At 37.9% G+C, this 24,601-nt stretch overlaps 1 long non-coding RNA gene across 4 annotated transcripts in view; it reads left to right on the top strand.

Annotated features, from left to right (window-relative positions):
- Positions 1-24,601, top strand: part of LOC132786981 (uncharacterized) — a 110,318-nt gene that overhangs the window by 57,095 nt on the left and 28,622 nt on the right. For 3 of the 4 annotated variants that reach the window (XR_009632492.1, XR_009632491.1, XR_009632493.1), the window contains one exon: positions 19,037-19,075. This is a non-coding gene — a long non-coding RNA (uncharacterized LOC132786981). Of the gene's footprint in view, positions 1-19,036; positions 19,076-19,159; positions 19,402-24,601 lie in introns of those variants that run through there. The other variant, XR_009632494.1, reaches the window with a different exon arrangement.

Genomic DNA, 24,601 nt, shown 5'->3' with positions numbered 1-24,601 from the left:
TACGTTTAAACATTATTGGCCAGATTGTTATAGCGTATGTGATCCAGACCGAAATCTGGCTGAAACTGAACTCCATTTGACATGCAACGTATTGAGCGAGAAAATTGATGTAATTTCACACTATTACTTGTAAAGAAGTAGTTAAAGTAGCATTCATCTCGATTTCTATAATTGAAGTTTCACAATTTACATTTGCAACTCAGCTAAGCAACTGAATTAAGAATGAAATGCAAATATATTTACATTTCCATTAAAAAAAAAAAATCAACTGCAACTCAACTAAGCAAATATAATAAGCAGAAATAAATGATTTGATTAAATGAGGCGATGGGTAAACTGCGTGACTGAAACCATTTTGCATTTTTCCTTCTTATATCAAGACTCAAGACTCTAGAGCTCATAATGGAAATGCATTATGAAATATGCATGCAAACTGTAAATTAAATTATATAATGGCTATCTTGTACCATTTTTTCTGAGACTCCTTCATTCAGTACTCCCCAGTTTAATTCCCCTTTCCAAGTAATCTTTTTTTTTATACAAATTTGATGCGGACTTAAAATCTCAACTAGAACGAATTTCATGTAATTTTCTTATTTTCTTTTCTGCGGAAAATGTAAATATTTAAATGATGCTTTTTTGTGAAAAAAAATGTAGAAAGGGGTAGGTTGAAGGATAAGACTAATGGACTTATTGAGTCAAGCACCAGCTGCATTTGCATTTGTTAATGACAATGTCATTAACCAGCCTTATTATGAGGGAAAGCCAAAAGGGGAAACTGCCAAGCACAGAATGGGAATCCGTCCAGATCGTCTAATTGAATGTGTAGCTTATTTAACACTGAAAGTAAGGTAAATAATAAACAAGGACCCATGAATTTTATTTAGTGTGTTTATGAAAATTGCCAACAATCAGACAGAAACCATAATCGAGGAATGCAATTGAAGACGGCAGCTTTTACATAATGTCGACTGCTCCAAGCACACAGGCAAAAACACATACACAGCCATAAAATAAAATACACCCTATCAATATAAATGACAATAACAAGACACAAAAAAAAAAAACAACAACAAAAAAACAATGGCCAAAACAGTCGCATGAATCACGTTTCGAGTCGAGTTGTTGTTGTGGCTCAGGAGCGGACAAGTTCCCGATTCAAAAGCGAGAGCCAAGAACGCAGAGCCACGAACAACAAAGGCAACGACTCGACTCAACGCGACATGTAAGAAAAATGTGTGTACAAATAATGCAGCCATTTTTGGATAACAATGGAAGTTAACAAAGCACACGGCAACAACAACAAATGTCAAAGTCAGGCAGGAATAAAAACAGAACAAACATGAGACCCAGCAAAGGTAGAGAATTCGTATTCGAATCCAAATCCAAATCGATTTAAACGTTCACTGACAGTGCCTCTGCCCCCCGCGCCCCTTATCCCTCCGGTTCAAGCAGCTTTGCGACATTTGTCAAAGGCCCAAAAATACCAGCACAAAACACACACACACAAAAAACAACCAAAACGAAAACGAAAAGAAAGAAAAAAATGTCACATTCGAATTGAATTTAAATGAGTTTTGCGCTTGACTTTGCCCAAGAAGACACGCACACGATAGTGGGGCAACCCAGAGAGGCCTGAGGCCCAAGGCCTGGGAGACTGAGGACTGACGGAGGACAGAACACAGAGGTTTGACGGCGGAACGAACAGAAACTAAAAACCCGAACTGAACTAGTACCATTAGAGAGACCTGCGATAAAACCCTCGAGATTGTGACGCAATGGAAAAGGCAAATTGGACCGAACCTCTACATACATCTGTATATAAATGTATATGCACGTCTGTATATATATATTTGTTTTTTTAATATAAAGGCTATCGTACTATGGGAACAAGGCTCTGATTATTACGCAATTATTTTTGAATATTATTTTAAAAGTCATAGAAATTTATATATTATATTTTCAATCATCTAAAACTATAGTTTAGATTTGATATCCACAACTTTGATTGAATAAACAATACTAAAATACTCATCACTAGCTTAATATTGTATGCATATTATCAACTTTTAAGAATCATTCATTTTTTATCAAAATGAGCGGCAACATTTTATAGGTTTAAACCATTTTTTTATATTATAGTAACGATAAAAATGACACTACTAGTTTTGCAAAATATTTAATCGAGTGATTAAATCAATATAATAATACCCACATGCTGCCAAGAAATCGGAATAAACCTTTTTATTACCTTACAAATTAAAATATTTTATTAGTAGCAATTATATGGCATTTAAATAGTAGTCTAAGGTTGAGCTCATCGAATATGACAGAACAGTAATAAAACCATTTATGACAATTTACATTGTTATTAAATGACTAGTTTACAATTCAATTATTTAAATAAAATCCATGTGTAAGCAATTATTTTTCACATTGACTGACATCGATGAGAGTAAATCATTTGATTTGCTTTTGTTGCCCACTGTACGGTAGCATCAGGTTGGCAATCATATATTGTGAACTGCAAGTGTGTATTCTAGATTAGCATTTTAATCGATCGAATGACATGATCATTATAGCGACTTGTTTTTAGGATAGCCTTTCAGTGCGCTCTTCAACTCTTTGTTTCTCTCTCTCTTATTGACTTGTTTCTCTCTGTGTGTGTGGATGACACAGATCGTTTTAATTTAGTCCAATCAGTGCCAATAGAATTAATTACGAAACTTAGACGAACATTTCGACGACGCAATTATATTTCTCTGTTCAGCTTCATAAACAACTTGACACATACAACGTACTATATACGATATACAAAAGCTACACATGTACCATATATATTTATTTACATGTATTTATCCACATGGGTAGTCGCATATGGAGCGCAAGTAGGTCACGGACTTCGAGACGGACTGAGAGAATCAGTTTGCTGGCTCACTGCCTCCATTGGGGCGGTGGAAGGTAGGCGGAGAGTGGGAGTGGAAAACTAGACTGGGGGCAGTAGGACAGTTGGACAAGTTATGCGTCGGCTCATTCCCAATGACACATCGCCGGGCACATTACGGACAAGATACTTATAAATAGCAAAGCATTCTCGTTGCCTCTCATTGTGTGTATCTCTTGCACGGATGTGACTTCATTTATGGAATCCATACACAAATGGCCACTTTCAAACTTCCTTATGACAGTGTCCTTCTCGTTGTCTCTGCTATGCCTCTGGAATACTTAAGCCTGGCCCTTTGGCCAATATGAACACAATCACAATGTCCCTTCCCATGTGTACCCGTATGTGCAGCGTATGCGAAAGTCGTTTAATTTCTCGCTACAGCAGCAAATGAGATCAAACGGGGGGCAGCATTCAGATTTCACATTGTCCATAAAGTCTCCGCTGGGACTCATCTCCCAGCAGCTCAGATAAACGTAACAAATACATGCACACACGCAAATATGAATACCCTGTGCTCCGAAGTGCTCTAAAAGGGAGCGTATTGATTATTAGTTTATATAATATTATTAAAAATTAGGGTTAGATATATAATTTATTCATTTTTCATTTTTATCAAAATATGGTAAAAAATTATTGCAAGAATTTTACTTTTAACAAACAATTCATTTTATAATTTTAAATTGCTTTTAAAAGTTGGATTAACAACTACTTATTTTTGAGTCCAAGCATTTAAGAAATCTTTAGCTTAAAGAGTACCTTCAACTCGACTATTTAACATAAATAATATCATGATTCACTTGACAAGATATTTAAAAATTGTTTCCAATGCTTATTAAAAATTAGTTAATAAATAAAGAATGTTATCGTAAAGTACCCAAATGAATATATTTTCAACTTTTAACTCAAAATCATTTAAGTTAGACAATATTTATTCATAATTCATAATTTTCTTTTAATCATAATTCAATAAGTGCCCAAATTATATATTAATTTGAATTTTAAAATCTGATTAACAGCATACATAAAACTGAATTCAAACAATAGAGGAAACTCTATCTTCAACTAAGATGTAGGGACAATAAAGGGTATCTTTGACGCGACTATTTAAAATGAAGGGACGACTCACTTGATGAGATATTTCAAAATTTATTGACAATGTTTATGGCATATTATCTAATGATTATTTCCAAAGCAGTTACTTATAAAGTTGCCAAACGATTCTATACTCGATTCCTTAATTTTAAAAAACAGTTAGAAATGGAATTTAGTGTGCAATGTATCAATAATTAGTTCTTTGCAAATGTGCGCACGTGTTTTGCATTGAAATGGCAAACAGTTTGTGCTCCATCAATTATAAGTATGCAAAATGTATTGCTGTGAATGTTAAGGGGCAGGAGTGGAGGGAGGGACAGTGTTGTAGTGCGGCAAATGCGGTGGCAACACCTAAAATGAGCTAATAGCCGCCTTTATTGCCAAACGGCTATAATAAACAATTTGTTGAGCATTTAACGAATTTTACTGCTGCCAGCAGCAGGAATAACAAAGCTCAGGATGGGGAAGAGACGGAGGGGAGGGGAATGGAGAGCAACCATAAAAATGTTTATGATGGATTATGCTCACTCTGCCCCCAGAACAGAAGCGCGCACTCTCTCAGCCACTTGGTGTGTTTTATGGCACTTTCGATGTGGGACACGTTGAGGCAGGTTACGGCTTGTTGTACTTGTGGTTGAGTGGTTAAGTGGCTCAGCGGTTGGGGTTGTGGATGTGAATGTGAATGTGGTTGCGGCTGCGGCTGTGATGGGGGCTGGTCATTGAGGCTGACGCCACAGTCAAATTGTCAATGTCAAGGTGAAAAGTGTAGCACATAAAATGGCCATAAAGGTGTTGCAGATTGCCAAGGCAATTGATTTGACTTTCGTGTCGAGAGCAGGGCAAGAGGAACAAGAGGAGCACGCACCGTAACGAGGGGATATTAAAATTTTACGGTCAACGGCAGACGCTCGCCAGACAGTCGAGAGATAGAGAACGGGAGATGGAGACGGCAAGAAACCCACATGCGCTAGTAAAATAAAGCATTATTATGGCAACCATTAAGCGACGACCGGCACCCGGCAGCTGGCGACGACGTTAAGTGCCGCTCAAGACGTTGACGGAAGCTGACGGAAGCGGCCATAGACTCAGCTCACAACTGGGCTGTCCAAGTCAGACTTTCCGTTTGTCTGTCTGTTTCTTGTCAGTCGTAAAAGCGAAGCGCGCGAGTGACACGCGAGCCAAGTACACAACGTTACCCACTCACCCGCCATTGCCGCTTCCCCTCTTCCTGTCCCATTGTCAACATACATTCACTTAATAGAAGAGCAAAGTCTCTCTGCAACATTCTGCGGCTGCGTTTTTATGAATGAAAATGCGAATGTGTATGTGAATGCGAATGCGAATACGAATGCCTTTGGCATTGTTGTTGATTTCTTTTTTAGTAGCATTTTATTGGCTTTAATGTGAACATTATGCGCTACGCGAGACAACAAGAGTCAGCAGCAGAGTGTGCCAATGTTTATGCTTCCACTGATCAGTTGTGCTTAAAGTTTTCGACTTTCTGCAGCAGCAAAAAAATGCGAAGAGCTGTGCCACATTAGATTGACAACTGATCTGTCTCTGGCTGGCCGTGCGACGTTGCCAACGGCCATTGTCATGGCGAATGATACAAAATGAGCTACCATAGTTGTTGGACTGCCATGTTTGGGGGTTTGTTGTCGCTGGCGATTAATAATTTATGCGGAAACACGTTTCCAGCGACCGCTTATCTGGTCTGTCGCTGTGCGTAGCGGGATGGTGTTGCTGTTGGGCTTATTAATTTGCATATTGGCCACGGTTAGTGTGGCTAGGCTAGAGACGGGTTAACCTGACTCGGCTCTGTCTTGGCTTGGATATCAGGGGCGTTTATATAAATATGAGTGATTTATTTGACAATTTTCGACAGCATTTATGCGGACGTGTCACGCATCCGAGATGAAGTCGTTTGCCTAGACCAACACCTAAACAAAGACCCAGGCTTTAATGAGATGTCGCATTCGTATCTCCCAAATTCGCTGTACAGTCAGCCACTTGCCAAGTTGGCGAGACTAGAAGTTGCAGCTAATCCTCTGGCAGACTGTAGAACTTTGGATTTTCGCCAGCTTATCTGCATAATGCCAGGCTCTCTAGCGTGTTTTGCATTTGCATTTCAAGTTTGCAGCCAAGTTTTAACTGCAGTTGAATAAACCCCTTGCAAAAGAAAGAATACAAAAATACATAAGAGTTGCTAAACGTAGTATAAGCAGCTGCTGCCAAATGGTTGCGACGCCAAAGTCAACGCCGACGGCAACCGCAACGGCGACGACGACAACGTCGACGCATTTCTATGCGCATGTGTCTAACATGTAAAGGGGGGATGAAACGCACACGCACACATGTACGCTTTCATATTATCGGCGTAAGATAAATGCGCCCATCACACACACACACACATGCAAAGGCAGCTCGCCCATAATGGTTTGCGTGCGGCAGCCATGCTGGATTCGTGCGCAGTGTTGCCATCTCTTTTCTCCTGGCGTTTCACTCGCACTCGTGCACTAACACATGCGTAACTTAGCACTGCATATGTGTGCGTGCCCAAGCCACACACACAATGCGACCTCTGTCGGCCGAGCAGGGAAACTGCATGTGCGTTCGTCGTACGCCAGAGGGCGCTCATTGAAATGGTTTGGGTCTTAACTAAAATAACAGACATCTGCAGAATTGGGCATTTTTCTCATGCGTTCGCTGCTCATAAGTTATAGATATTAAAGCAAATACAAAATAAATTGTATTTAAAGCAATCATACAAATTATAATGTAATTTTAAATAAATTTCTTTTTTGGGTTCATAGCATTTATGAAAAGTGTAAATATGTTTTAGGAAATTCCTCTTTTCGACATTTAAATGGTTCCAGACGGCTTTTTGTTTAGTTTCGAAAAAATTCAAACGCAGAGCTTTGCATTTTGGGCGTCGTTTATGTACACGAAGCTTTTGTCTGCTTTTGTATTTGTACATATGACCGAACAACAGCAAAGGCAGCAATAACAAGAACAACAGCAGCCTTGGTTATATAAAACTCTTGGGGCTTGGTCCTGGCAAATTCAACATCCCTTGTGTGTTGCCGGCGAGATAAAAATCAATAGAAATTCTCGTATATAATGAAAAGTGCTAGCATATACAATATATACACGCTTATACATATATTTACCAGGCAGTTACATGGAATACACACCCACACACAAGCACACATACACGTACATACTTAATGAGCAAATTTATGCGTTTTGCAAAGGATTATGGTGCAGAAAATTTCATTAATTTCATTTAATATTCGCAATAAAACGAGCGGCCCAATTTGCATATCAACTGCGTAACTTGAAATTAGCCTACGGCCAGAACAGAACTTTTAACTTTAAATCAATTTAAGTTTCTGGCTGTAAAGTAACTTGGCCGTGTTTGCCCAGCCTCGCCCAGAGTGTTTGTAACGCGTATTATGTTATATAAATAAATGTGATCTTAACGTTTTCAATTTTCTCATAAATTTCACACTTTACGCTCCATGGCTGTCAGGCGATTGCGATGGAGATGGCGTCGCAAAGTCGTCGTCGGCCAGGTGAATCGGGGAGGAGCAATGACTTCAAGTGCCTTTTAATGGCTGCACTTTGGCTTATCGTACACTCCGCAAAAGGACAATTTCGCATTAGTTTCTTCATTTTGTACGTTGCGTTATCGCACTGAATGTATTTTTGTTCCTGAGTCAGACCATAAATTGACAGCTTATTTGTTACTCGTTAAGCTCAACAAATTAGTTAATTATATTTCATAAACATTACGCTTCGTTGTCTGTCTGACTTCGTGCGTTCAAAGTGTTCAATAAATTCTTTTAATTTGTACTTTCCCATACTTAAAAGTTGCCATTAAAATGCTTTAATTTGCGCTTTTGTCGCTTTTACAATGTGAAGTTCATTTGGTTCAAGTATGTCGTTTATTTATTATAAATATGCATAAGCGTTCATTTTGTAAAAAAGTACTGACATTAACATTAAAGATGAGTAAAAATGTGCATAAAAAAGAGAATATTATTGGATAATATACATATATTTTTCTAAATATGTGTTCATATTTGATAACAGCTGGAATCATTAAATAAATTAATCATATTTTTAACTACTTTATCCAATAATGCAAATTAAATTTCTATAACAGTAATAAAACTCTTGAATATTAAATTTAAACTGTTGTATATTTAAATTTGTATGTTAAATTTATCAAATACAACAGTATTTGAAAAATGTATAAGACTAAATTGATTTACTAAAACCCATAATTTAAAATATATTTAAAACTTTTGTTGTGCTCAATAAAACACATGACAATTATAAAACTTTTAACGTATGTATTAAATTTTATTTAAAATTAGTTAAAATTAGTTAAAATCCGTTCCACAAATAGTAAAAAAGAAAATGAGAATATTTAGTCAATGCACATTTTATTATAAATTTAAACTTTAATCGGATTTAAAGGCAACTCTGGGAACGGAAACTAAACTCTAAAAATGTAAAATAAGAGGGAGTCGAAGATAAGCCTCTTCCCAGAGCAAAGACCCACTGAAATATCCATCGCATTCAAAATGAAACAAAAACAAATCGTTCAAGTTTTTATGGCTTAAAACTTTACGACTTTTCTATTGGCCAAACAATGCTTTTATTTTTGTCAACAAATCTCTAAGAACACATTCATCTATGACTATAGATTTTTATTTGGTTCTGATATAAACTAGCAATAGGTAAATTAATAGAAATATCTTAATAAATTCGCTGTCTGTATTTTGAATTTTATATTTTGCCGACGCCATTTGCTGATGTTTCGCCAGAAATTTTGTGTACTCGAGTTGAATGAATTCGCCTCGTTGAGTCAGTTGAAGAAAAAAAAGATGTTCAAGCAAAGTGAATGCTTTAAGAATTTTAATTGGGTTGCCCACTTTTGCATCTTGAGAACGAAAAACAGACATTTTGTCTGCTGTTGAGATTCGAGTTAGCTGCGTCTTTGGGACTTCAATTAAAGCATTTTAAAAATCACCAGGCATATTTTCATGGCCTGTCGAAGAAACGCATTAAAATGGGCGACGCGCCCTCCATTTCCACTCTCCGTTCCCCGTTCGCCGTTCTCAGTCCACTATTCTCCATTCTCAAACCCCTTTCCACATCTGATATCCATGTGCCCATCTTCTATGGCCCCAGCACTTGACTCTTGTTATAAGTACATCGAAGAACGATGTGGGACTCGACGTTTGTCTCTCGGCACCCATTACCCGATTCCCTGTTCCCAGTTCTCAGTTCCCGATTGCCCGATCCCGATGTTGTTGTGGCCGCCATTGAAATTCAATGCGCAAACTTGCTGCATTTATCAGTTTCGGGCAGTTTCCTTGGATCGACAGGCATTATGGATAGTCGTATGTCTTTGCTGATACGCGTACTTGTATATGCCGCTCATATAGCACCATTTTTCATTTTCTCAATGTTTTCCGAAACAGTTTTATGTCTGTTTTTCATTCTCCTTCCCGAAAGACACTTCAAAATGAGCGATGTCTCTGATCTAATTGCAATTGCGCACACCAAACACAAAACTTAAACCAAAACCCAAATCACAATTCAGACCTTGGCACTCGAGTCGGAGACTCAAGTGCTATGGAACCTGAAAAGACAATTTCGATGGAAAACAAGTTTTCAATATTTGGAAATGCATTTCATGTCATGTCTCGAGCTGTTTTCATATTTTCAGCTCGTATATTATCAACTAAATTCCACATCAGTCACCATTGAAGTCCATGGTGACTTGACCCATGTCTTATCTTGCTTATTTCTTCACAACTCCAACCAAAAAAGGGCATTGGACATTGGGAAAACTCGAAATAAGTAAATAAATTACATGTTATACTCGAATGTCTGGTTGGTTGCTGCACCGCATCAGCCTTTTGTTTGGTGTTTTGTTTTATTTTTAATTTGGAATGCGGTAAATATTTATTCCATTTCCCCCGGGCGTCTTGATTTTTTTTTTGAGACTGCTCTCCACTCGTTTCTTATAATACAGTTTTTTACGATCCTGTATTAACACATGTTCCGTTAACGTTAACGCCTCCCCAGCTCTGCGATCTTGTCTGCTCTATTGAGATCAGTCTTCTTTCCATATTAAATTATGCATTGCTTTTTAATTTTTTACCAGGCACTTTGCTTTGTTTCTCTCGATATATTCCCATCTTATCGAAGCATTTCGCTTATCGAGCGGCACTTTGGTCGTTATAGTAAATCAATCAAGGATTGCTAGAAGTGTCCAAATGAGAGACAATCTCAGAGTCGTAAAATTCACTTCATTTGGTATTCAAATGAGAGGGGAGAATTGTTCCACACAAAAAGTTGTAGACTCCAGTTGAAGATTTTGTCTGGAAATTTTGTATAAATTTCAAATAAATATATAATAAATTAATGAATTATTATGAGTTAACTTTTGGATACAAAAAACAATTCACTGAGGTGAAATATATTTAATTTTTGTTCATTTCAATTAAATTTTATTTACTATGCTAACAGCTGAATCAACAGCTTAGTATGGTTAGGCAATACAATAAATACAAATTTCAATTCTAGCATGGTTGACACACGTACGAAAAAATTGTTTTATTTTCACTTTGATGATCTAAAGTTTCACTTTCAAAATAATATGATTATTTATGCATTTTTATTTAGAATAAATAAACTGACTATATGAATAATAATTAAATGAATTTATTACATAATAATAATTATATTCTTGAAAAATTTCGTCTGATAAAAATGTTGATGTTGATTATGCCAAACATAAAAATTTTAATATGTAGACATTAGCTACAAAAAAGTCTATAGATGCTATTATTACAAATTTGATTTTTAATTTCAAACCAATTCAAACCAATCGAACAGCAAGAGTAACAACAGTATCATCAATATATCAAAATATTATTATATTAGAATACTCATTATTGTATTAGTAAAGTAAGTTTGTATAGTATAGCATCGATATTCAATGTACTAACAATTTTGAAATTGATAAAAAGCAGTCATTAAAATTGTACAAATTCTATTTATAGTGTTTGGGTAATATAAAATGCAACTTCAAACCTAAGAAGAGGGCAGTTTCGGTTAAAATATCATAAATATTTTAATTTTATTATTTGTATATTCTTTTGTACTCTGGGAATTTTATTTGGTTCCCGCCCTCAGTTAAATAATTATAAGAACTTCCAGATTTTGTCCTTTTGAAGAAACGACAATAAAAAAATGTCAAAATAAATTATGTAGCGCCATTAAATGTCATGAAAATAAGAAAATAATACGCAATTTGTGAATAGGTAAGCGGATAAAAAGAAGGGGAAGAGAAACTCCATTGCTATTGTTGCTTCAGTTGCGGTTTATTTGCAGAAAGCAGGAAAAGTAGAAAAATGAAATGCGGCAGGCTAAAGAAGGAGGAGCTGGGCAATTTCCATGGGAGTTACAACAAATGTGGCCATAACATGGATTAAATGGAACATTTACATGCCAGGAAGAGCAGAAGCGACCGCGACCCCAGAGTAAGACAAAAGCAACCCTTGACACAGCCCCATTGGAAACTGTGCACCTGAGAAGCAAGATGGAAAAACGGGTAGAGGGGAAGAGGGGTGGCTACTTGCAATTTTCAATATGGCTGCTGAGAAGAATTCAAATGGAATATTTTCAAATGGAATAAATACAACTATGAGCTCGAGTTTGGCAATAGAGTTTTGCCTTTCACCTTTTCACTTTCACTTTTCCATCGAACGGGGTTTTGATTTACGGTCATGCCCTTTGCAGGCACTTCACGGCCCAAAACGCTGTCAGTGTCTTCTCTTTTTATGATGCTGTCCCATGGAATTGCAACAATTGTCAACCCTTTGTGCCTGCAACCTGACCAACGACGAGGAAGAGACGATGTCGCCGTTTCAATTCCATTGAAAACGCAATAACCACGGAAAGGTTTCAGACGCGCTGAGCAGACAATGCGCCTCAGCTGCCTGTTTGGCAGCAGTTTAAAATCCATTTATGCCGCATATCATAAAAAAGACAAGCGGAGAGATATGCGCATCTTTTTTTAGCAACAACAGCAGCAGCAGCAGCGTGAAATTTTTGTGTGTGTTTTGCGACAAGAATTTTACGCTCGAAAAGATTCTAGTAACCCGTTCCTCTTCCCGCTCCAACTCTCGCTCTCAGCTGGACACCTGCTGCTGTCCGAAAGAATCCTTTTTTGCTTGCCATACAGGTAAAACCCTCAACGACTTTCGCTTCAGCAAACTGACAGCAAAACCCGCAGCATGCCATGCACTAGCAAAATGTAGCAAACTTTATTCACTGGACAATTTACGATTGGTAATTAGATGTGCGGGCGTTCGAAGCGTGGTTCAATTGATGATGCCCTTCCAATTTAGCGCGAATGGGCAATTAGGGCGACCCTGTCACCGCGGAGGGCGATTCACTCTCTCTCTTTCTAATTACATTAAGTTTGCCCATACACGACTCTCCTGCTGACTTCCCAATGATTGCTATCACTAATACATAAGCGTTATGAGCCTTCGATTTTGTGGCCCAATCAACCATCTGCATATGCCACCAAATGAGTGGTGAGGGGGAGGCAACAGGCAAATTGATCAATTGGGTAACATTAAGCAGGCACTCTCACTCCATTGCCATATCCATCAAAGTTCACTCCTCCGTCTCCATCTCCATCTCCAGCGTTGCGACACAAGTTGGGAGTTTCGTGTCAACTTGTAGTTGATTTCATCAATAAATAAGCTAGAGCAGGGACACGTTCTAACTAAAGTGCTGCTGTTGGCTCTGCAACTTCCGCACAGCGTTGCCAGATTGTCTAAATTGGGGACAGCCTAACTAGCTAAACTATAAAATTATCTTCGATTTAAAGATTTTTGCTACCTTTACATTTAAACCGACCACTCGGATATTACCCGATTAGACAAGCTATAAAACCACCTTGAATTTTAGTTGGGCATTATTTTAAAGTTCTCTGTTAAAAGTTAACTAAATTAAATTTATAAGTAACAACTTTTTCATTCGTTCTTTTTTATAGATTTCATACTTTTCCATTCTTTCATTAGATTGAAATCTTTTATTCCTTTTTTAAGGCAATTATTCTGTTCTTCAATTAGTTCTTAAGTAATCCTAACTAGTAAACTAACTTATAGTTACTTCGGCTGTATATTGACTAAGTTTAATTTGGAACATTTAACTGTTTAATTCTTTTTTCTTCTGGCAATATAAATGTTCTTTTTTTAATTCGAGTTTAAGCTTACGCTCTCTTACTTAACATATTTGAATAAATATGAATTTTGCTTTGTAAATAATAGAAATACAATTTCTTAGCTTTCTGCAATGCACGATTCGTAATTTTTAAAACATCAGGGATCGGCTTCAATATATTATTATTATTATTATATATTTAGTACTTTAGATATTCCTAAGCAACTTTTTTAAGACTTTAGCCGAAAACAGACAAATTGTAATTTAAAACTGAAAACTAATTATTTTGTTCTTTTCGTTAATTAGTTCTTAAGCTTTCACTCTCTCCAGCTTCAATTTGCTTCACTTGGCCTTCAATCTGGCAACGCTTTTCTCTTCGCCCTTCCACTGGCAATAGTTGTCTCGTTTTGCTATCGTTGCTATCTGCCATCATCGTAAATTACACGAAAAGTATCTATCTTTAGTTGGGAATTGTGCAATTTTATTAAAATTCCAAAACCAACAGCAAAGCAGCAGCAACAAGAAACTTCACCCCAACTTCGACGTGAATATACGATACGATAGATATATGTACTCTATATATATAGTTGTCTGTGCTTGTGTGTGGACATCCCCTGCTAGCGCCATATTGCACAAATTGTAGGTGTGTGTATGTTGAGGGGGTGTGTGGTTGTAGTTTCTGCTCATCGTCGTCGTCGTCGTCATCGTCGTTGCTTTTATATAAACATGAGGCAAGATTAGATACAAATTACACCACAGCTTTCAAGGTGGGCGTCCTCTTCGTCCTGGCAATTTGCGCACCTTGCTCTGCTGCCGTGTTGCTGATGCTGCTACTATGTATCCATAAGAGACAAGCCCAAAAGTATCTGTAGTCCAACGGCAGCAAATGCAATAACAGCAAAAACTTTTTGCCCTGAGTCGGAGACAGGCAAATGGCATTGCTCTCGAGGCAGAGGCTTAAGGAACTCTTGTGGCGCCTTGTGGTGGCATGCCTAATGGCGGCACAGCTCCCCAAAGTTGCAAGCGTATTTTATTTATTTATTTATTTCATAAATTTCCGTCAGCGATTATAAAATGTGCAGAGCGCAAGAGCGCAAAAAAAAAAAAATAAGAAACGCTGAAAAACTATGGCGAGGCCGTGGGGAATAACTCGCAGTTCCATCGTCCTCATCACCTCTTGCCCCATGTGGCGCTACTGGCAATTTCAACAAATAATTTATGTTTGCCAAATTCAAACTTTACTTATTTTCGCAAAGAGAGAAAAAAAGTTTTGACGTTGCCCTTTCCTCGTGATTTGCCGCAAAGGGGCGCAAACTCAGGCGGAAAATTCCATTGGGCGGATGCGGATGCGGTTGTCCTCTGATGCCCTCTCCCCCACCCGCTCTTTCTCCCTCTCTCGCTGCCCCCTCTATCGAGACTCATTCGGTGGCACGTTTGCAAAATGGCCCGATGCGTGTCTGGAATACATTTTCATGTTTGCCAAAAAGAAATGAGAGCTAAGCAAAACTTTTTGGGCACGGCCTCCTCCTGTCAGCCTGTCAGCCCGTCAGCCTGACTGCTTGACTGCCGCCTGCCTCAACCACCTTGCCCCTGGACTCCCTTTGGTGCATTTGTACATATTGTCGGTGGTATTTTGACGCAAATTTATGTGAAATTGCTTGCCACAGCCACACAACGAAAGCGGCATTTTGTGTTTTCTAAAATTTAATGTAACTGTGTAACTCTGTTTTGTTAGTTCTGTGTGTGAGCTGTGTGTGTGTTTGCTTACACCACCAAGCTCAAAATTAGCACACATACGAGCACAAGCACAAGCATACTCCCCTTCCTCTCATTTCTCCCTCTGCTCCTGTTTCCATTTCATTTGCTGGGTCAGCCCTCGTGAAGGGTTTAATGTTAATTGCGGCCTTTGTTTGGTTTTCAATTCGATTAAGTTAATGCCACAATGCCGTGTGGCAGCCACGCTTTTCGACCTGTCCAGCTCCAACTCGCATCCCAGCTCACCAGCTGCTCTCAATGGACTCGATGGCAATATTTAAATTCCGCTTTAGCATTTGCGCAGTGTTAGATTTCACCTGTGATTGGAGCGGGGGAATCTTGCATATAAATGTTCTATTTATCTGTAAATACTGATATTAGATTGGACGCTTTTCATTTTCGATTTGCTTCAGGATATTCAATTTACTCTGATTATCAGAAGTCTGTTTTGAGTAGATCGAAGCTTGTTTAAAAACTGTTACCTAATACTCACAAAATTGTATTCCTTTTTCTTATTGGGGAACGAATATATTTTTTCTCTTATATAAAAAGTCATCAGTGTAGATTCAAAAGAAGAAGTCATGAAGTGATTCAAAATATGAAATATTTTAAAATGATTAAAAAATAAAGTCATATATGTATGATAATATTTCCAATTAATAAACTCATTCTATTTAAAAATTATCTCGTAAATATTATAATTAGTACATCTTGCTTTTTGCTTATTTATTTATTTTTTTTACGAACAAAAATTGGTTTCTTCCCTTTATTAAAAAAAAATTGCATAGATTCAATAGAACAAGTAAATGCTAAGGGAAGTACTAATTTGAAACCTGAGAATATTAAAATTTTAAATTAGTTCAATTTATTGCATCCATTGATATTGCATCATCAAAATGTTTATTGTTATACTAATAACACTGTTAGAAAATGAAGACATTAGATTAACATTCATATATTATATATATTGTATTGTTTGGCGATAAAGAGTTCATTGAAATATTGAACTATATTTCTAACTTTGAATACATAAATTTATATAATATTGTTGACTGACATGCTTGAATATTTTTGGTGATATAACCTGAAATTAATATTTATAAAATCGCCTGGCGGAAAGCTGAAGGCAGCTACTCAAGCTCTATACAATGTAATTCTTCGAACATAACAATAATAAGAAATAAATACAAATAGTTTATACAAAACACATTTGCATACTTTTTCTGTTGCTGTAACTTGAGTTTGTTTTCATTTGTTTCTTACGAGCGACATAAACTGAAAAACAATATTTAATTAAGGCAAAAACGCGTTTTTCAATATGGAATATTATATGTTATAGAAATAAATACAAATTGAAAACGAGTTGATGGCTGCCATGCGGCAGGTAAAACAAGCGACAGGGCACAACAAGAGCACCAAGCAAGCAAGCAAGTAGGCAGCAACTAAAACAGAAAACTGTCAACTTAAGGATCGTAAAACGTCGATTGTATTGGCAATAATTTTGCGCATTAAACACACAAAGTTAATGCGGCTAAAGTTTTAGCTGTGCCTGAAAAACAGAACCTTGGATGCAAGACAAGGTGGACGTTGTCAGCTGGCAAGGAGCAAGAGCAAAAACAAGAGAACTCCCAGCCGGCGCTCCTTAATGGAAGACTGTGAATGCTCGTAAACGCCACAAGTTGGATAAGGGCAGCGGGAACTCGAACAACTGGAAGGAGGAAAGGAGTGAGGAGCAGCGAGTGGCCAACGAGTGCACCGCTGAGCACTTAAATGATGCTATTTGTTTGTTTTTCTTTGTGCCACAATTGCCGTCTCAGTTGCACCAATGCTCCACAGCAAGCTCGATCTCGGCATGAGCTTGAGCATGTGCATCTGGCACACTTACCGCGCAATTAATGGCGCAATTAAATGTTTACTTTAGACGCTTTCAGTCGGCGCACACTAAATGGGGGGAAAGAACTCGCTTCAAGCGAGGAGTGGAGAGGGAATTGGAGATGGAGACTTGACTCGACTCGCTTATCAATTGATGCCGTCGCTGCAGTTAAGCTCGTGTTGCAGTTGCCATTGCCGTTGCCGTTGCACTTGTTGCCAGCCATCTTGGCGTTGATCGAGACCGGCTCGAAAGTCGCACCCAAAAAAAATACTCAAGTTTCGAGCTAAGCGCCTTTGCGTAAATCATTTGTCAATTTGCATTAAAGTCCCGCGTTTTTAGGCCTTTTACATGCAAATCTAAAATGAAATGAATTTAATTTTGATCACAGCTCCATTACCATTTCTTCGCTGTGGTCCACATTGTTCACACTTCAGCCCAAGCGATCATTATCTAAAATTAGTTGGCGCACTACAAAGTTATTTCCAGATAAGAATCATATTTCTAGCATTTGAATTGTCAGTTTCTTGTTTGACAGGAATAACCAGTTAAACAGTTGGTCACAAAAGCAGGCTTATAATCGTTATTTAATCGGTTCATATAACATTTATTATTAATTAAATTCACTTCATAAAGCAAAAGTATTGCTTGCTCCTTTGCTTTGCTTTTCAATATTTCCTGCTTTTAAAATAGCTTCGATCGTTAAACAATTTGTTGCAATATTAAGCAAAGAGCCAGAAAATTGTGCGCTCATTAAAATATATTAATCCTTCCGCTTGCAACTGCAACTGCAACTTCAACTTCAACTACTCGTTACACATGTTTTTCTAACCATCTCGAAGTTGCAGGCGAGTGATGTATGCGGAACTCTCGCTTTCGCTTTAAGAGATCATAAAGCAGTTTTAATGACCGTTTCGCTCTGCTCGTCGCTGTTGTTATTTGCCTGTCCCGCAAATAGAGTGAAAATCTAAAATACTAAAAACAAACGTGGAAACGTGAAAAAAATCGCCCTGGGCGCTGTCGTCTGGCATAATTCATTACTGTGTTGCAGACTTTGCTTGCGGCGCTCGTCAAAGAGTTGCAATTATATACATTTTAATTGCTGGCGAAATGTTCAAGGAAAAAACGAAAGTGGTTGTGTCCCTGGCAAAAGAAGAGTTGACTTCATGGCCCTTAAAGAACCATTAAAGGTTGAATTATGATTTCGAGGTCGTCGAGGCCGAAAAGCGAGGCACTCTCGATTTTATATCCCACAACATGACGTGCGTCAAAGTGAAATGCTCTTCAAAATGTTACCCATATGTGGTGACCTGGGTGTAACTACTATGTATCTATCTGCAATATACATATGTACATATGTATAGAAGATGTATTTGTGTGTGTTCATCATATATCATTCATGACACATCTACATCGAGCTGATGTCGTGTGTGACAGTCGCTCGTCAGCAGGAATTCAAAATGACGCCTGTCACTGGGCCCCTTATTTATTGCACTTGCATGAGCGAGACTCCGTCTCCGTCGCCGACTTTGAGTCTGACCACTCGCTTGTCGCCCTCAGGTCCCACATTCCTCATTCACAGTCGGCAGGCAAATGCATTTAAATATTCAATTCCAATGTACTTTCTGTATGCGGACAATCGCAATCCAGGCTCTGTCTCTGTCTCTATCTCAGGCTCAGACGTCTTCCCCAATCACTTGTCTTCCATGCTAACGGCGCGTTTAGCATTTATGCATATATATCTTTCTCGACTTCGTGTTTCTTTTTTTTTGTTTTGTTTAAATGAATTAACACGAGAGACAGAACAAAGAATGCATAAATTACTCCAACAGAGTGCCATGATTTTGGCTTCCACAGCAACGCCCTCACAACTCCCCCTGCCTCTTCTCTTTCGACTGCTTGTCTCAGATCGAATTCACTAAGAACAAAAATCAGTGTCTTTGAGTCATTGAAATTGAAGGCCTTTTTCTGCTCAATTGACTCGTCGTGCTCCTCCAATTTTGGAGTTCAATGCGCCTCAACTGCTGTCTCGACTTCAAATCAGACAGAGGATTTCATGAAATTGCTAATAAATATGTCTGACGATATGTTTTCCATTTCTCTCTTTGCAGATCCTCGAAACACTTTGTGCATGGATACCTTTTACAATTGTAAGTTACTGTAATCCGATATCTGCTATAAAATATTAATTTAATTATTCTATCACATTCGCCTTATCACTGCCAATCAAACAGAATATTTTGATCTGCATATATTATTACAACGTCTGTGTTGATCATTCATAAACTCATGCATTTTATTGAGATCGCTTCAAAGTGTGTAAGGCAGTGAACTTGAAATTTTCTAGGAACTCTGTTTGTTTATTTGTAGCCTAATATGCAAATCAGGCTCTTAAGTGAACAGTCGCTACATTGTTGTCGAATTCTTGAGCCCAGAAATAATAAATATGCGCCCTCTGATACCCTAACACTTGGATTGCGTGTTTAAGTTTATTTTTCTCGTAATGTATGTATTATTAAATCAGTAAGAGGGTATACACAAAGTGTTATCTCTGTGATAAAGCGTTTGATATTTTCAAATTGTCGGCAAGGCTTTTAAATTTTAATTTGAAATAAACAATATTTAAAGACTTGAGTTCTAATTGTCTAACTAACATTTAAAACGATCGAACGGATAAAAATATATGACTTTTCCTTAAATAATAATTAATAAAAACGCTAGAATGAAGAATTTTTGTTAAACAAAAATTCTCTCTCTTGTCCTTCGTGAATAAAAAAGCATCTCTGACTGTCAACTGTCAGTCTTTGGCAATTATCGTTGCGAATTTATAGTTGATTCTAAAAATATTTCTCTTTCCAATCGCGTGGTAAAGCAATTAATCATTATTTTTACAAATTACCCCAAGGGTCCAAGCTATGTAGGCAGCACTTAAAGGCTTTAGTGCTGTGAGGACCCAACCCATAGCGAATCTATTTTACGGGTCTGTGTTTCGACGAATCATGATTTTATTGCGGCAATCGTAAATCGTTGATTTTATAGTAAATCGATGGCCATTTAGGCGCATAAACGTCCCCTGCATATTAAATATATATTTAGGTGAGTGGAGCTTATACGCTATATATTTTTGGTATATCTCCGATCTCCAATGGGAGACAGACAATGCCGAAGGTGATTTATTTGTTTTTAAAGACGTGTTTAGCGCACAGTTTCTTAATTGCCGGAATCGTAAAACTGACTACAGATCATCGTAAAAGCCATCTCAGCGATGTTGTGTCACTTTTTTCTGTTGCTACTCAGCTCTGGCTGCTGTCGAAGTTGGAGCATTTTGTGGAGAGCAGAGATTACATCGAAAGTTATTAGAAAATTTCTATTTATGTGTAGATACTTGGGTCTGGATAAAGACACTTTTGGGCTCAATGTCAATAATGGAATATGGAAAATAGATACGAAATGCCAAACACAATGTCCGGAGCAGACGCACAACACAGAGCATAGCTGAAGAGAAACCACCCCGGCGAAGCAGCAGCGAAACGAGAGCAAACAGCAAGAGCGAGAGCGAGAGCGAGCAGGAAACCAAAACTAGAATGCGTTGAATGGGCCTGAGGGAGTGAGAGAGGGAGAGAAGCAATGACAGCAGCAACAACAAGAATTTCAGCATTTCCAAAATCAAATATGGCCGAATTAAATGTTCTTGCTCTGCTCTTTGTGCGCTCCTTCGTCGACAGCCATTGTTGCCATGACAACCGGTTGCATGCTGCCGTCGACAAGGGGAAAAGGGACAGACAACAACGTACATGCGAGAGACGAGACCGAAGCGTCGCATGTTCATAAATTCATTTGGCGTTGCTATTGTCGATGCTCTTCTTCTTCTCGTGGTTGTTTTGTTGCTGTTGTTGTCGTTGTCAAGTGAGTTTCTCGTTTCATTTCGTTATCTCTGGTCGCTGCTTTTGCCTGTTTCTCTTCCTCTCCGGCTACATGTAAAATGCGTTGATTGCTCCTCGCTCGCTCCCCTTCTTCCCATTTCAACATTTCCAATGCCAGCTGAGGTTCAATGGCTTCTCGACAACCGGCAAGATCGGAAAAACTGTCGCTTCACTTGTCGGTCGTCGTTATGTAGAGTTAATCATCTAAAAATGAAGCAAACTACACCACGTGTAGCTAATGCCTATTTATAGTAAAACTTTGCCAGACAAACAAACTTTTGCTTGATCATTTATTACTATTAATATAAAATAAACAAATACTTATTTGTCTAGTCAATTATCAACTCTCAGTTTCTTGGCTATTAGTAATACTCGCATTTTATGTGCTGCGATTCTGATTAGAATGGAATTCCAACCCTTATCGTCGCATGTCAGATTGTGCGCAGTCCATCGAAGAAACACATTGAACTGAAGTTGTGTCTCTTACGCAACAGATGGCGCTCGCCATGTTGCGACAACTGTCGCTTGAAGCGCTGCACATAAAGAATTTCAAGCTGCATATTTCGTATCAACTTACTATTGAACATTTATTTTTGTCTATTATATTACAATATATATTTATTTGTTGGTACATTTTTATTAAAATTGTAAACCATAACTCTCGTGTTTTTGTTTGCTTATGCACCTTTTTCTTGTAGTTTCATATTGCAGTAAAGCAAAATTGAAATTGAAATAAAAGGACCGGAATTTAGTATTTGAATCATAACCTGCACATGCAATAATAAATCTTTTCTATCAAGTAAAGAAAGCGTTGAGCTTGAAGTGCCTACAAATTTTAAGACAAGATTATTTACTTATTTTGTATGCGTATAAATGAACATTTCATGAAAGCGCTTTGTCCATACATTTAGCTAAAATTGCAATGATTATACGAGCTGCTTTATTCCCAACATAAAATGGACATTTTCCATATTCAATAACTCATCAAGCATGCTTTACATGCAATATTAATTAACTGGCACATCTTAAATTAAAGCAGTTGACTTTTGGAATTAAATAAATTCCTCTTTAAGACAATAGAATTAATGTTAATTGCGCCTTTTCAAGTTTTTAATCTTTAATTTTAATCTAATTTAAAATATCTCCAACAACTCATAATATATTGCAAAATATTTTAAAATAAATCAAATACTTTGTAGCCTCAAATATGATTTTTATTTGCGTTTTATTTAATTTTATTTTTCTGTTTTAAATTAAATCAAAGTAACAGTTATCCACATCCACATATTAATCATCAGAGTGCGCATTGACATGCTTCAAGCAACTCGAATCAGCTGTTCGACCAAGCTCATCATGTTCGGTTGTAACTCAACGTTTCCCCAGTCAGCGGGGCGTCCATCAAAAATGTCGCAGTGCAACAAGTGGCAAGTGTCACTGGCTGAAAAGTTTCTGTTCCCCAAAACAAATGAAATGAAGACACAAATATTTTTGAATTTTGTTTAACTTTTAATGCGAACGAGTTTATTTATTCAAAGTAAAACGGTTTACAGCAGATATGTATTAAAGTGTGTTAATGAAAGTGAACTCGTCAGAGCAGTGTATTAATCAATTTTTTTTTTATATATATATATTTTGACACATCCCGCGTTGATGGTGTTTCCTCGTGTTACGTATACTGAAGGTATACCGGATAGGATACACTCAGGATACATTCAGTATACGTATACGAAGTTGCACAGGTTCTACTACAGCTACAAACAAATCGTGAAGTGAAGATAATAAATATACCGTATCCTTAGCGAAAAACAAACACTGTGTGCTGCGGTGCGCGTGTGGACAGCTGACGTTGTTGACCCGACGATTGCACGGCCGCAACTGAGTCGCCGGCAGGAAAAACTAACCGGCGACTACCCGTAATTGTCGTTTCCTTCTTCGTACCGGCTCGTGTCCGTGTCGTATCGTGCCGTGTCGTGTCGTGTTGTGCGTGAGAGACAAGAGACATAAGGCAACGCAACGAGAACGCAACGCTTCCGCCTTTTGCTCTGCCTGCCAGCCGGATGTCCTTTAATGCAGTTGGTGGTTGCTGACAGTAGCTCGACATTTACTGTGCCAAGAATCTAGCCAAAAAGATTTAGATAAACTCTGGCACTTGTCGCACAGCGAACGTGCTTCGCCTGCTCAGCATAACGGGGACTACGTCTTCTTGAAGTCATCTGCAGTCGACATCCTAGTAACAGGTGAAAGAGAAGAGAGCAAAAGATTAACAATAATAAATTTACCAAGTTACTGCCTGACTACAGCTTTGCCTCTCGGTCGCTCCTTGGCTGCCAAGTTAGACGCAAACTAATGCTGCAACTATTTCGCCAATCGCGATAATCACCCTTTGTTGGCAGCAGGATAAAACAGCCGAGGGAGCCGCCTCACTCCTTGCCTCACTCCTCCCACACCAACTACGGCTCGGGTGCACGTCCTTCCATTTAATCCAAGAAGGCAAACACACACATACAGACACACAAGCTGAGGAGCAAGTCCCTGGCTGGCAAACAAACAGCCAGCCAACCAGCCAAACTCTCTGGCAATCTAATGCCTAAGATAAAATTCAAAATTTATAATATTGCACAGTTTGCCCGATATAAAACGTAAACTTATGGCTCTCGAAGAGTACGTGCCATATTTTTCTATGTATATGTATGTGCCACACTCAGCTACTTCCACAATTGTATGTGTGTGTGTGTGTGTGTGTGCGTGTATCTCCATGTGTGTGTGTGTGCTTGTTTGGCTGCCCAACCCTTGCACGACAAAGAGTCACGAGCTCGTTATGCTTGTGAGATTTCATTTGTGTGTGCAGCCAGAAGGTCCAACCCCCAGGCACAATGGGTAAATCCCGTTAAAAACTGCTAACATTTCAGAGAAAAACCAATATCTATACCTATCTTTATCTATTAATGGTATTTAAGTAAAACTAATTTAAAAATGTTTTTATTTTATAAATTAAATGTATCTTTTTAATATTGAAACAACCTAAAATTTAGTTATAATTTTTTTAGTAATATATTTTTCTTAATAATAAATTCATTTCAGCATTGCTTAGAAATTCGAATTTTTAGCATTATTCAAAGTTTCGGCTTAGTTAATTATCTCCAAAGAAGAAAAAGATAAAATATTTGAAATTTGAAAATGTAGAAATGACCTCAAGAAAAATTAGAAATGCTTTAAGTATAATATATTGAGTGTTATAAAAGAACTGAACTTAGAAAAAATGTAATTAGCATTTGATTTAACAATAAATATATTTGATTATCTAAAAACTATTTTGTTTTAATTTGAACAAAAGTCAAGTTACTTTTTCTATAATAAAGCAACAGCTGCCACTTGTAATATTGAGCAACGTTAAACATTTGTTTTGCCCCACTGTTTGTGGGCCTAGCCATGATTGTATTTTGCAAAGCGCACCACCGAACGCCACGTGGGTTAGACAATCTATTGGGGGTTGAGGGTTCGCTCTCTATGCTATGTGTGTGTGTGTGCGTCGCGAAAGTAGATGAGAAGGGACTCAAATGGAAGGGAAGGGGACAACACACAAAACGGCCGTTACAACCATAAATATCATTTTTTTATTGGCACAACCCTAAATGGCGGCATTTGGCAAAGCAAATTCCAATGCAAAACGCTCCTCTGGCAACGTGGAGTGGGAAGGGGGAGGCAGGAGATGAGGGGAAGTAACGACACGCGGACAAACGGACTGGCAAAATG

This window comes from Drosophila nasuta, chromosome 2R (genome assembly GCF_023558535.2).
Source record: "Drosophila nasuta strain 15112-1781.00 chromosome 2R, ASM2355853v1, whole genome shotgun sequence".
Classification (NCBI taxonomy): domain Eukaryota; kingdom Metazoa; phylum Arthropoda; class Insecta; order Diptera; family Drosophilidae; genus Drosophila; species Drosophila nasuta.
This window is presented reverse-complemented; position numbering and strand designations above follow the sequence as displayed.